General features: G+C 36.0%; 1 protein-coding gene across 10 annotated transcripts in view; it reads right to left on the reverse strand.

Annotated features, from left to right (window-relative positions):
- The window catches only part of BMPR1B (bone morphogenetic protein receptor, type IB), a 219,215-nt gene that overhangs the window by 70,294 nt on the left and 133,536 nt on the right, over positions 1–15,385 (reverse strand). Inside the window, exon 1 of one of the 10 annotated variants that reach the window (XM_005880657.2) lies at positions 3,488–3,620. The exons of 8 other annotated variants lie outside the window; for them this stretch is intronic. The gene's annotated coding sequence lies outside the window, so the exon portion shown is untranslated. Of the gene's footprint in view, positions 1–3,487; positions 3,621–15,385 lie in introns of those variants that run through there. One more of the 10 variants, XM_005880658.2, reaches the window with a different exon arrangement.

The following is a 15,385-nucleotide window of genomic DNA, read 5'->3' on the forward strand; positions in this document are numbered from 1 at the left end:
GATGACTATTAATAAATCACAAGGACAAACTCTAGAGAGAAAAGGAATATTCCTACCTGAACCCGTTTTCGGACATGCTCAGTTATATGTTGCTTTCTCTCCAGTTCGAAGAGCATGTGACATTAAAGGTAAAGTTGTAAATACTTCATCACAAGGGAAATTAGTCAGCACTCTGAAAGTGTTTTTACTCTTAATGTGGTATACAGGGAGATATTAGAATAAGTTTAATCAATTTATCAGTTATTATTTTTATCAATGTTGTTTTTACACCATGTTTTTGTTATTTTTATATCATGTTTTTGTTGTTTTTATATCATGTCTTTGTTGTTGTTATATAATGTATTTGTTATTGTTATATCATGTTGTTATTGTTTATTTATTAATCAATTTACATATTATTTTAATATACATTTTATTAATTTTCTTTAATCTCTGACACTTCTATTATAGAGAAAAGGCAAATAGCGATATTAAAATATTTCTTCTAAATGATTTCCTTTCAATGTGCACAAATCCGTGCACCGGGCCACTAGTCTCCTATATGTTTCTACTTCTCTTCCTTTTCTTCTTCAAATATATTACTTCATTTTATTTTATTTTACTTTCCCTTTTTTTCTAGATTCATCACTGTGAGCAAAAGTCTATAAAAATACAGAGCCTTTTGGTTTAAGAAACATTGAAAATTTGTTCAGAGCCAACTAATGTATTGTTATTAATTTTCTCTTTTCCTGTGGTACATTCATTTATTTAGCAAGTAATCATAAAACCTATTCCATCTACATAACATAATGGCCCTGAGCACTGGAAGTATCCTCAATAAAATAATAATTTTGCTGGTGAGACAAATCAACTACACATGGGACATGGTAAGAAAAATCAACTACATATGGAAACCCAAAAATAGTATATGAAAACAATAAAATAGATGTCACAATGCCACATACAATTATCAAATGTAAGTAAGTCCTAGCTAGGAGTGCATAGAAGGAAAGATTACTATGGGTGGCAGTAATCAACCACAATCTTTTATGGAAAACATAAGCAGCAAAACCAGGGAGACATAAGGACAGTTTTTCATTTCAGTGGTTCATTGCTAACACTATTGAGTAGGTTAAGAAAAACACATTTAGTTTTAACATGCTGGAGATGTGCTGGCTGTCTATAGACACTGGGGCTTTTATCATCAAATATTTCTACATGTTTCCATTTAATGGCAATTGTTTCTCTTTTCACCATACACATCCACATTACCACATCACTCAGGTTCTGCAGAATAATCATGTTTTCAACATTTTACCAGTATATCTTACAAACCCTGCCAAGAGACTCCAAACCACCTGGATAAAAAGTGAAACCTTCTATCATTCAAGTGTTTTGTTGTATGGGATACTAGATTAGGACCTGTGCAAATCATGAAAAGATTAAATAGATTACATAAATGTGAACAGACAATATAGACATTTATATTTGTTGGTTTTATAGGCAACTACTACAGAGTTCTGAGCCTGAGTATGCATAATAATCTATTATGATAGCAATGACAGTACTTTGGTTATCACACATACAATCTTTAAAGGCAAAACAGCAGTTAACCTTTCCCTCAGGTGTTAAGATGCTTTTGAATTTGGAGAAAATCATCCAAAATGTTCAAACAAACTAAAAATCTTTGAAAATATTCCAAACACAACATGAGTATAAGTAGTTTAATAAAAGCATCAATATAAGAAATAAGGGGCTTGACAAGCATGTAGCCACAATGTTTAAAGATAATTTAACATCCAACTCATCTATACCCATCAAATAGGATAATCATAGCTGACAGAATGATTAAAAAATTCTAAATATCTCTGTTTTTAAAAATATTTAATGTGTCTGGTCAAATCCACATTGTTGGGGGAAAAAATGACACATGGTCTCTTCGACAATAATGTCAAAGTCTTGGCAGCCTGCCAGCCCAGCCGCTCGGGTTCTATTCAGAGACCTTTCTATCAATGCTCTGCTTCACAGAGTTCTGAAGCTAATCAAAGTAGATGTTCAACTTGCCCCCACACTAAAACGTACTCTGCAGCTTTGCAAAGCACTTCCAAGTCAGCCTGGTGTGTAAAACTACTTTGAACAGACTCATATATGTAGAGAAGAGAAGTGACAATGAAGCCAGACAGACCAGTTAGCAAATCACCATGTTCATGCCATTCTTTTTCCCCACAGAAAAAACCTGGAAAGCATTTAGGATCTCTCTGTTCCCCATACTGTCTGCATCCTCTAACTGAATAATTGTTAAAGAGCATATCGACCTAAAAATACACACATAACGCTATTTCAAGTGTTTAAATATTTGAGGCAAAAAATAAATATTTGAGGCATAGAATACATACATACTTTTAAAATATCACAGAATGCACTGTTATCAACTACTACCATCATCAATAAACTTAAAGATCTATCTCTGATGAAACAATATGGAATAATGATAATCAGCAAGACTGGACAAAAAGCGTACACCTATGGATGAGGACAGTGGGGGGGTGGGGTAAGGGCAGAGGGTGGGGTGGGAATCAGGTGGAGGGGAGCTATGGGGGGAAAAAGAGGAACAACTGTAATAATCTGAACAATAAAAATTTAAAAAATAAAAAATAAAATAAAAATTAAAACAATGTGAATATTATAATGCCATTATAGAGTTTTAAGAAAAAAAATTCTAAACTAAATACACAACTGTTCAAAACCTGCAGTGCTATCTACTGGGCTTTGTTTACATTCATGTGCTTTGCTTCATAGAAAGTTTTCTAAGATAGATACCAAAAGCGACATGAATTACTAAAATCGCCTTCATTGCTGAGAATATACTTGACCTCACTAAAACAATTCCTAACCTTCCTGATCAAAAGTAAATGACTTAGCTACTTTATTTTTAAAACATTCATTTGTTTTAATATTCAGATCCTTAATTTATATTTTAACATATTTTTGCATTTTTAAAGGCCATATTTGCAAGAATGCAACCTTGACTTTTATAATCCGTGAATTTAGTCATATGTCCTAGATAGCTGAAGAATTCACAGAGCCACAAACTAAGAATGGTTAAATTATACCACAAGGACTTTACACAGCCACAACATTTAATTTTCACCAGGACAGTGTTGAAAATGTGTAGAGGCAAGCACACCACGTACTCCAACACATATGCAATGCAAAAGCTAAAGCAATATATGTGGACATTTTAGTTAGTAGTTTAGAAGTCAGCTAAATTATACACTGCTGGGGCAGCTAAGTTAAACTGCATTTCCTTGCCATGTGATTTTTTGTGCATAAAATTTTGACACCCCTCCCCCCGAATTTTTCTGTTTCACTCTCTATGCCAAGAAAAGACTAAATTCTATCATCTTCTTTTGTGCCTGTGCCAGAATTGGCTTAACTGATCTTGCTTACAATTTCTGGAGGGGAAAAACGAGCCTCTGTAAGATATAAAGCCTTTCCCACTACTCACATTTGATTTCTGTGCGCTTGATAGATCATTGCCAGGTTCCCTGGGATGAGACATGAGGAGGAGGCACAGAATTGCTAGGGGTTTCCACTAAAAAGACCAGCACCGTAGGCAGCACTAATCCTGCACCTGTGATGTGTTATTCAGCAGTTAAGCAATGCAGTCCAGACTGTGGTTGCCTAATACAGCTCAGCTGTTTTGCTCAGTACGCCCTTTGATTATAAGCTGGCAAGAGAGATTATTCCGGCCAGGCACTGAGCTATGTTCAGGATACATGGCATATGACAATGGAAAGGTAAAAGAGAAAGGAAACCTTAGAATCAAAAATAAAATAAATAAAAAGGAAGAAACCAAAAGAAAGTCACTGACCACGGTGTATTATGCAACATTTCCAGATGGTTAAAAGCTGCTTCTGATTCTATGCAAGGCAGAAAAATAGATGACATTTGAATATCTAGAAATCTATTTTTTATATTATCCTTTGACTTTCAGAAGGGTACTTGAACATGCAATTCCTAAGTTTATTTTTAAAATAAGCACAACCTCACAAATTGATCAGCTACATAAACATTTTTAAGAAGTTTACTTATACTAAATGTCAAACTTCTTTTATAATTTGGAGCCGTTCAAAATGTTAGGAAAAATGACAACTAAATAATTACCATTAATTTTATCTTTTTATTAAATCCCACCATATCGACTTGACTCATTAATTTTTTTTACATAAAGTTTATGTTTCAGACACAACTATCCTATTAACCAACCATGTATGGTAAAACAGCAAAAAACAACAACTTGTTTTAACCTAGCATAAAACTGCTACCAATCCAGATTGATTAAAGAAATATTTATCATATACAAGGCTGCCTACATAGCACTTTGGGTTTCACAGAGATGAAGAGGAAACGACTGCTATGCCCACAAACCTTAAAATCTAACTGGGAGAGTGAGAGAGAAGTTACCTTTTTTATTGTTGTTCTTTTGTCATAAAAAGGCTGCTGACGAATCACTCACACCAAAACTTTCACTGTTTCCTTTTACACTCTCTATAAACACAAAACCATCTGTCTCTCAGGCTAGTATCCATGCCATTTTAAATAAATAATCTAAAACCTTATCTAAAAAACAGATACCCTTTCCTAATAGCAGATGGTTTAAAAACCAAAAAACATTCATTTATATATACAAAGAGTTGAAATTTTAAAAAATATCAATTTTAAAATGTAAATATAACTTAAATGTGTATATTAAAGAAAATGCTCAATATTTTATTTTTTCATTCATTAGATATTAATTCCCTGCTAAGCCAATCAGTCTATAAAAAGTGTTATTAAGAAAATTCCATATGATACATACTAGATCAAAAGGAATTCCATGTCCATAAAAACATTCTCTTCTCATCAGAATTTGGCAAGTCTTATAGCTTTTCCCTCCAGTCTATAAAAAGTGTTAAGAAAATTCCATATGATACATACTAGGTCAAAAGGAATTCCATGTCCATAAAAATATTCTCATCAGAATTTGGCAAGTCTTATAGCTTTTCCCTATATTCAGACATTCATACATGCAGACATTAGTGTTGGTAATACTGCATCAAAGTCCCTAGTCATACTCTGAGGCCAACTAAAGGAGGACCAAGATTTAAAAGGTATGCCACAAAATATATTAATATTCTCCTAACTATTCCCATAATCTGGTTTGAGCATCCAAAGTAAAATAGGATGGTTGAACTGGGTCTTGGGTATGTATTTATGTGACTAGCAATATACAGACTCCTGATATTTTAATATACAAAAATTTCCCCCAAATTATACTTAAATATTAAAATAGTGCTGAGATTCTGAAGCACCATCCACTTCCCTGTGATTTATAGGAATAAGAGGCCAAAGGACAATCTTGCTGACTCTGGGCAGAAACACTGAGGAAAGGTCTGAATTGAGACTATGTTAGTATAATGATTGTGTTATCTTCAGTCTGAGTATGGCACACTTAGGAACACTCCGGCCTGATGCTGCTCAAGCTGTCCCTCTTTCGATAAACAAATGGCTTCAGTTTTCAAAACATTCTCTAAAAGCAATCTTTGTGTGTGTGTGTGTTTAATTATATAAAGCCTAGTAGACTCAGTGGCCCAGGCTCCAAAAAGCCTTATTGATCTTACCTTTAAATTTTCCTTATCCAATTTATATCTCTTCATGTATGCCAATAATGTACCTGCACATACATCATATTCTTGATCAAAATGTTTCCTTCTTCCACTTTTAAATAATTATCAGTATGGGATTTCACAATAAACAACCAAAAAAAAAAAAAAAAGAACAAGAAACCTGAATTTAAGATGCCACATGAAATATAATTATCTCTCATAAACCCTTTCTTCAGGTGTTTCTGTATATTGAGCCATACTAACATAAGTTAGATGTACCTTTGTATCATATGTTTTTGCCTGAGATATTTTGATAAATTGGATATATGACCTTAAATATCAGTGTCAGATTAAGAAGGTAAGAAATATATCCTTAAGTCATGTTCTATTTAAATGACCAAAGTGCTCCCAAACCATAATAATACTAATGTGGAAACAAAGGACAATGCTTAGTGCCACTTCACTTAGAAAGTTTTCCACACTCACAAAGAACATAGATCAAACAAAATATTTTACCAACATTTAACAGTTGGTACTCAGCTATGAGAAACCATTATCTTACGTTTACCTAACCAACTGGGAAATCATATGGGGTGGCAGGCAAGAACTTTCACTCTTTAATGAACTAGAGACCGGTACAACTTGTCAGTTTTAACTCATTCGGTCATCAGGCCGCTGGATCCCCCTCTGAGCAAAGTCTCAGTTGTTTTTTTGTTTTGTTTTCCGTAAGGAAAGAGCAAGATGATCTTTCAAAAGGAGCAAGTCTTATTTATGGTAAATGATTAGTTAATAAACTTATTTATTTTCTCTCCATCTTTCTTGGCAAACAAAAATATGTGTGTTTTCGTCATTAAAACCATAGCAGCTTTTTGTTAGGAATATGAACGTTTCCCAGTGGCGCCCATTTTCCATCACGTAGTCAAATAGCCTAACCAGAAAAGTATTAAACTTGTGCTGATTATTAATTAGACAGATAACCTGGAATCAAACAACTCTAATAGCCACTTCCTAAATTATCTTCACCCCAGCCCTTAGAATATGGCATTCTGTGGCAATTTTGTGTGCGCTAAAATTGTGGTAAAGCACATATTTCTCTTCCCATTTTATACCAATAAGGGAAAAGAACGTATTGCCAATAGGCGCCATCCCAAACAGCCCACCCACCCCCAACTGTGCCAGGCTCTTGCCTTTGTAGAGTTCAGTGTCTCCTGACTAGCACGAAAGTATAAGCAGAGAGATCATTAGTAATGACACGTACACGCTAGCAGATAATGCTGACTCACTTTAGGAACTATTAAACTATAAACACTGTGCTGAGAGCCATTTATCTGCATTTTAGGATAAACAGCAGAAGCTACTCAATTAAGTAGATCGCAAGGAATAAGTTACTGATGCCAAACCAAGGGAAGCCCAATTTTGAAAAGAAAAATCTGTGAATTTAATAAAAATCAGTCTAGGATCCCAGGGATGTTGAAATACAAAAATATTAAACATTTTATTTTATAGTATAAATACAATACATAAAATATATATTGTAACCTATATGTTAAAAGGCCATAGGGGGACATCTGTAATACTTTCAACAATAAAGATAAAATAAAAAGATAAAAAAGAAAATATGACCAAAGAAGGGGGAAAACAAAAAGACCACAGATTCCATTACCAAAGTTATTGCCAAACAGTTCAAGGTCAAAGGAAATTTACTGATACTTGATGGATATTTTCTCTTAAGTGACAACATTTACGGCAATGCTGATGCTGATGTTACCAAGGAAAGCTTTACCTACTGCTTACTATGTAGAAGGTGAGGTTGCATTAGGTCTGTTTCCTTTGTCAGTGCTATTGCTACTCACAAACAATTCCCCTATTTTGAAAGAGAGTTTCTAAAATGACTCCTCTCAAGAAAATGAAACACTACATGAGTGCTATTTTTCATGGAAATATGTTTACACGTTTCTCTCTCTAGCATGTTCCAATGTTCCAAGAAAAACACCGATGTATCAGGGAACACTGGGAGTTTTCTTACAGTTGATTAGAAGGACATGAGATAAATCAAGTGCCACATTCAAGTAAAACACTACATGTAGAACTTACTTCTCCTACTTGTCAGAAACCATATCACAATCTGCTCCTTTTCACACCTCCAGATGTCAGGAGCTTTTCAAAACAATTTGAGGTCAGAGAAGAGAACACACAGGTGTGTGTTATGTCAACTACTGAAAGCAACCGAAGGTTCGCCTGGAATCTGATCCCTCCACCAACACATTCCTGTGCGCATTACAAACGCTCCCTGAAGGAACAGCACACCAATGCGGACTCCTTTTAGAAAACATCCTGCATCTCCTGAGATGTATTTTTTAGCAGGACTGTTCAAAAGCATCTCTGCTGCATAACATCAAACGCCCTGCCACCTCTTCGCCAACCTTTAATGCCTTCTCCACTATCACCTCTTCTGGGCTGTTTCACCAATCATATAACGGGTTGAACAACAATAAAATATTCAAAATCAACATACGTGTCTGTTACACCAAGAGAACTGAGACAACCCACACAAAAAATTAAATGTTGGGCTATCAGTAGCAAATGCTTAGAATAATGATCAGTTAGTTGGTCTTGGGAAAACTATATTTTCACTGCTGGTATAACAAGCCTGGATCAGAAAAATGGCAGTAGCATATCCAGCAAATGGTATATGATCAGTGCTTGCACTAAAAATGGTGTACTTAGTCATTCAAAACCTGCATTAGACTCAGACAGAGACTTAAAGGTGACATTATTTAAAAAAAAAAAAAACTAAAAAAAAAATAGTCACCAAAGGAAAGGCTGGCCATTGAATGATTGGGTTCCCAATCAAGATTAGAAAAAGTCTGCCTTCCAATTACTTTTAGTAATGATCCAGAATAATCACACCGAGCCTTTAAAACATCACTATCAATCATACTCACATTCACTCAAAAGATTCAGTATTTGTATAATCCTTCCTTGCACACCCTCCCACAAGTATGTCCACAGTGAGGATCTACCAGTAACAAATTATTCCCACAAAACCTCTCTTTCTGCCAAATGTTCCTAGTATTTTCCAAACCTCAGAAATATCTCACTACTGAACAAACCCCCCAGGCTAATGCTAAAAAACAAAAAACTGAAACCTTTCAAACATGTTTGTATTTTCTTTTTCCAGGGCCTTGAACAAGAGCTAATGCTCTGAGCAGGATGCGCAGTGCTACTCTGAGCGCAGTATGGGGAGCGGCTGAAAAATGTACGTACACATTTCATAACTGCACATGTCAAGTCTCTCAGCCTCACTCTTCTAGTCAGTAAGCAGCAAACCCACAGGCCTCTACTCCCTGTTCCACATGCGTGAGGAACACGGGGGCCGAGGCTCTCTCTGCTGGAGGAGACGAGCGGAATATGCTGGTTTGATCCTAGGTCCTCCTCTGCCTCCCTTTGTCATGTGTTCTCTCCCAATCCCAGTGGCTTCTCAAAAACCTCAATATTCTTGAAGACCCAGCTGTCTTTCTTCCCTCCCACTCTCACTGCGAAGACAGGAAGCACCAGGTGTGGAATATCCTTGTATGCCCCCCTCCATTCAACACAGACCTCCTAACTGTGAACTTTTATTCATGCTTGTCATCTCAGGGGAGTCCCCGCCCCCGCCCCTCCACCATGTGGCTGCTGGATCCCATCTCTTCTCACACACCCAGGGCCCAGTCAGCCTCACAGAGGGTGGCTGGCCTTCACAATTTCCTTTCTGGGTTGTAAAAAAGGAGTTGTTTTCCCAGCCTAGATCAGCCCACCTGAAAAGGGGTTTTAGGACAAAGAGAGAGTGAGTGTATTGGGGAGAAAGGCAAAAGAACCCTGAAAGGAACACCTGCGATGCTATGCTTATGCCTTTATACCAAAATGCAGTCACTTGTATACAAAACACGTAACCGAGCACCGGCTCTTACAATAATAGGCCAAGTCACACGTGTAACAGGATAACACGGCTCGAAACAGGTGTTGGAATCATGATTTCTTGCCCCAGCCATGCTACTGACTTGGAAATCTCCCGAATGGCCAGAATGTTTGGTTTGGAAAACCAGCATGGTGACGATTTACCAAATAAAGCTGAGGTGGTAAACATAGGTTCTCAGGATATGTTTCTGGAAGAAATACCGATGAATGAATTAGCTCACTAGACAAGACTCAGCCAAACATACCTGTCTAGATTAGAAATTTAGTGTGAAGGAAATGACCCGAGGCAACACCATCATGTAACAGTGCCCCACAGTAACTGCTATTCCCATGACCACATTCCCTGGATGGGTAACAGAGAGAGTGATAATGGGTGTTTCTAAAGAAAGGAATCATGTGCAGAAAGTAGCGGCTGCTCTGGTAACCAAAACATTCCAAAACACTGTAATGTGTTACACCTCTAACTACTTCCAGCTACTTCCTTTACCTAATAAAGAATTGGGGAAAGGGCATCCAAGCCCCATTGCCTAAGATCATAACTAGTTATGGACAGAGAAATAAAAATAAATCCAAGCTTGCCTAGCTACAAACACGGGAAATCCTTCACAACTAAGTCCATGTACCTATATGTTACATATGGATGTATAGATGGATATTCCCTGAGTTTACCCACCTAATTTCAGGCAGACCTTAAGGCTGATCTACATTTACATACTTACAGAATATTGCACACATATAAAACAATTTATGTTGTGAGTTGCATTAATGAGTTTACTGAGAAAGGGGTTAGGATAGATTAAAGAGACCATATTATACTGAAAGAAAGAAAAATGACAAGCCAAAAATGAACAGCAGTTGTGAATTTCCAAAATTAAACTAACATATTAGTCTGGAAATAACTTTTACTTCCTTTGAGCATTTTATTAACTGAATTATAAACTATAGTTAATAAAGGGTGAATTTTGCTCTGATACAGAATATTAACTCAACTGATTATGTTTTTAATTCTTCTTAGTGTTAGTAAAATGGGAATAAATTACAAAGCAAAAAAGAACAAACATCAGAGAGCAGTGGCACCAAAACCTGAATTCCCTCCTCCATAAGGTATTATAGGGCTGTGCATGAAGAGAGGAAGCAGCAGCATGATAGCACATGCCCTCCTCTAGCGACCACTGAAATATATACTGTTACCCTGAAATCTTATTAGCCTGCTCTGAGAGATGGGTTGTCTGATCCTGTCATGTGAACTTTCAAACACTTCCAGTTCCTTTCGCTTTTTTTTTTTTCAGTATTGCCCCCTTTTAAATCACTTCAGCTAAATTTCTAGTAAGTCCTGAGTTCCAAAGGCCTGAACATAATCTGTTATGGTTGTCACCCAGTAGTCACAGGAGGTTATGGCTACTTACCATAGCCTTTCGGTCCTGTGTCTCATTTGCTTTGTGTGTTTTTGTTTTCATTGTCATTTGTGTAAGTCAGTCTAGTTCCTGCCAAAAATACTTGAGTTCTTTAGCCTGGCCAAGCAAAGAATAGAAGGCTCAGAAAAGATGGGGACAATCATGCTAAAAATGCTGCGAGGTTCAAAGCAACCTAGGGGCCACAATAGTTTGTGTATCCTGAATTACCATATCAGTCCAATGAGTTGGTAGGAAGACATGCTCTCCAACCTCCCTTCTACTTGAAACACATGATGGTTCTACATAACTTCTACTTGGCTGATATGCATTCTTTTTTCATATCTATAGCATGAAAAGAAGACACGGCTCCTGCCACTGCTGATAAATACATGTGTCACCATTCAAAGAAACAGCAGGACAGAACATGATGCATCGCCAACGTTACCAACTCATATTCAGGGTTGTATTATCAGCTTTGCCTTCAGAGCACTTTATATAAGTGCATCTTAAAAACAGATGCCTTGTATGCCATATTCAATTCACCTGATGAGTTATCGCCAACTGCTAGGTAGTATCAGCTACTACTCGTTAACAACTTGGTAGATCTGCCTAGCATCTTGCACTTGGCAAGATTCGCACATGAACATATATGTGTTTGTTAAACCGATTAAAAAATTAGACACATATACATTCTATAATATCCACATAAAGTGCTAATGAAGTTTTATAACTAACCTATACTTAATCATTTACATCAGATCTTCCATTGATATACAGGGTGGGGAAAAAGTAGGTTCACAGTTGTTCGTATGGAAAATAATACAATAATAAATAATAATACAAGAATAAATTCTGTTTTGAGTACTCACAACTGTAAACCTACTTTTGCCACACCCTGTAAAATCATATAAATCTAGTTATATAACTTTGCTGGATTCTAATGTCCCATTTTTAATAGGAAGAGAACTAAGAGGATGTATAGGTAATGTGGACATTCACTTTAAAATGTAAGAAGACAATAAAGATTGTATGTAGAAAGTGGCTTGTCAATTAACCCTTTACTGTATACATCGACTATCACAGTATGCTGTGTACACTTTAGGCAAGTAAATAACTACTGAAATGATCCACAAATAAGAGAAAGAAAACTACTATTTACCGAAAACTTACCACAGGTGGTACAATTATCCCCATTTTTATGAATGACTGAGGCTCAGATATAAGGTTATAAGGCTGAGCTGAGATCTTCACTATTCCACATAACTATTTTAACCAAATCACCTGGATGATGATGATGATGATAGCTTTGGGTTGTTGTTTTTTCCAGTAACAAGAATAGGTTTTCCTAAACCTGCTTTGTTCCCTTATGGCAAAATACAAGCTCCCTTATGGCAAAATATAAGCTAATAACCAGAGCCTCTCACTTCTATCCCAGTCCCTAATCAGTACTACTGCTGCATTCTCTGATCTCCCTCCACTTCTATAGCCCATTATTTGCACTGCTGCCTTCTAAAAATAACAACACAGGTGCATAAACTTGTAAAACCAAAAAGCTAAAGCATAACAAACAAAAAGCTCTAATGGTTCTAAAGTTCTTATGAAGGCATTCAGGGTTCTTCATAAACTGATTCAACCTACTTTTCCAATTTCATCTCTTACCATGACCTTCTCCCTGTCAACACCTTATTCTTCTTATATGCACCATGTTTTTTATATCCCCATGCCTTTGCTCATAATATCCTTTCAGTCCACAACAGCCTCCCTCTCCTTCACCATCTATGTAACATTTCTCAATCAGAAATACAGGGTGTACCAAAAAATGTATACACACTTTGAATAATTATAAAGGCAGTTTATTAAAATACATTTCATTTTCAAAATGTAATAGATTAGCTGTTAAAGTGTGTATATATATATTTGTGGGACACCCTATATATGCATCTTTGTTGATGTTTCCATGGAACTTTACCATGTTATATACGTTACCCCACCTTGAACAAGTTAATTGCAAATATATATCCTGGCCTATCAATTATCATCCACTTATTAAAAGTAGTACAGTTTACTTACATATGATTAGCCAATTATTAATTTTAATAATTAGCTATGTGACCTCAAACTATTTACTTAACCTCCATAAACCTCTATTTCCTCATCTGCAAAATGGAAATAAAAGAACTTATTAATTCATAGATATAAAATGATTAGAACAGTACTTTAAACAGAGTTTGCTCCATAGAAGCATGAGCAATTTGTATATTATTATTAGTTGAAATTTGTGATCAAATAATAACCGTTTGATGTTAACTGGTTCACCTATGCATCCAATTCTAATTTTAGCCTATGCAAATTTTTGAAAAACATATAAGTTTTTAGTATATTAAAAAAACACTTTTGAAAAAAGCTAGATTACTTTATAGTTTTTCAAAGTAGTTTTATATAAGTAAACATATTCATTATCATAATGGACTAAAAGACAAGCCAACTATACTATAAGACCTTCCTAGAGCGCAATACTAATAAAGTTGGAATGGATTTCTGCAGAGCACAAAATAATCTCATCGCTCCAAGCAAAGAACCATTTCATCCTGAAATTTTACTGCATATACAGTGAAGTGAGAGTTGTAAATCAAGGTAGGACTCTTGGGGGAAGATAAGCTTATTCACTGAACATTTTCATTTCTGCACACAGTTTAGAAATTCTCTTCACATTCTGAGCATTCTGCCATTTACACAAAAAACTTAAGCCTGTTTTACAATTACAGAACATTCATAGTTCAACACCTGGACCTCTTTCTCTTCTTTTTCTCTTTGCATTAGACAACGTGACAACTTGGATCCGTTAGCTTTGACAACTAGAAAGGAAGTGGACTCCGGGTTCTGATAATGGTTGGATGGGAGAAGAGAGCCACGAACCACACTGAGCTGGGAAACAGTAGCCTTTTATAGCAAACACCGGATAGCAGACTGATCAGTACTAATGCCCTGAGTGCTTACCTTGGGAATGTAGAGATAATGTAGTTGCGTTCTCTAAACTAACGCATTTCCATCCCAAAATGAGGACTAGATGGCTAAAAATTATAAAGGCAAAGTTAGCACTCAAAACCAGGAGTACACAACCAAGTCCACAATAGCCATTAAATGGTAAAAGGATTATACATCCTAACCTCGGGTCATTGCTAATAAGGTATCATGCACACATTAACAAATGAAAAGACAGTCTCCCTATGACACATCTAAAAACTGAAGAATAAATCGCAGCAGATTCACTATCATCTTCTCAAAAATTATAAATATAGCAATCACGTTTCCAACAGAAAATAGTTATTAGAAGTGGAAGTTTATTCAGTTACTGTGAAACAGATCCAACACCTAGCGTATAGACTGAGAAGGGCAGATGGTGAAAGCAGTAAAAATTCCAGTGGAAACTATGACTAATTGTTATTAAATTTATGAGGCTTGTCTTAAAGATAAGGTTTGAGTTAAATAACAGCAACTCAGCTCTTTGCGAAGACAAATTTAATCTTATGACCTATAGTGTGTAAAGTAGAATGGCAAATTACTTCAGAATAAATGGGATGTTCTTTAGAGGAATACATTTATCAACAGAACCACAAATGTTTGGTTTCCAGGTCAGTGCTTACTTCTGCAAATGTTAAGCCTCACAGAAAAAGAAATATGTGGATGGATGCCTTAGTATTTCTCTGCTCATCTCAATACTTCTATTTCATATTTAAAGTAATGATGAACAGGCAAGTAACTTTCTAGTCAATTACCCAATTTCATGCTCAGGTATTTCTTTATTTCCATTACCAAGGAGCAATGGTTTACATGGAGTAACACCAAAATGGTATAACTGTTCTAGCTTCAAAACACTTTGTTGAACTTCAGTAACTTCTCATTCATAAAAGACTGTGCTTTTGAAAGCAACTGAATATATATGTAGATATTCCTATATTCTATGTCATGTTTCCATCAAGAGAACAGCTGCAGTCCGAGGAAGCTCTAAGTGGTAGGACATAGTGCCTTGACGTTCTGGGAAGATGAGGGAAATTGAAATGAGAAAGGAAGCTAAAATGCTGCCCATCAGTGAGGATTCATTAACCATTGTTTGCACCACCTTAGACAGGGAAAACGAAGATCTTTCCAACGGGCCTTAATTAGGGCCAAAGAAGTGTAAATTGAAAGTTTCTTGAGGCAAAAACACCAGTGTGACAGGCACTATTCTAAGTGTTTTTCACGTGTTAACTCAGTTGCTTCTTCCAACAAGCTTATGAGTCATGCAGTATTATTTTCCCCAAATTACAATACAGAAACTGAGTCACTGAGGATGTGCCTCAGTTTTTGTTTTTGTATTTGACTCCAAAATGCCTAAGTAATCTAACTATACAAGGTCATGGAGCTAGG

The sequence above is a fragment of the Myotis brandtii genome, unplaced genomic scaffold (assembly GCF_000412655.1).
Source record: "Myotis brandtii unplaced genomic scaffold, ASM41265v1 scaffold645, whole genome shotgun sequence".
Lineage (NCBI taxonomy): Eukaryota > Metazoa > Chordata > Mammalia > Chiroptera > Vespertilionidae > Myotis > Myotis brandtii.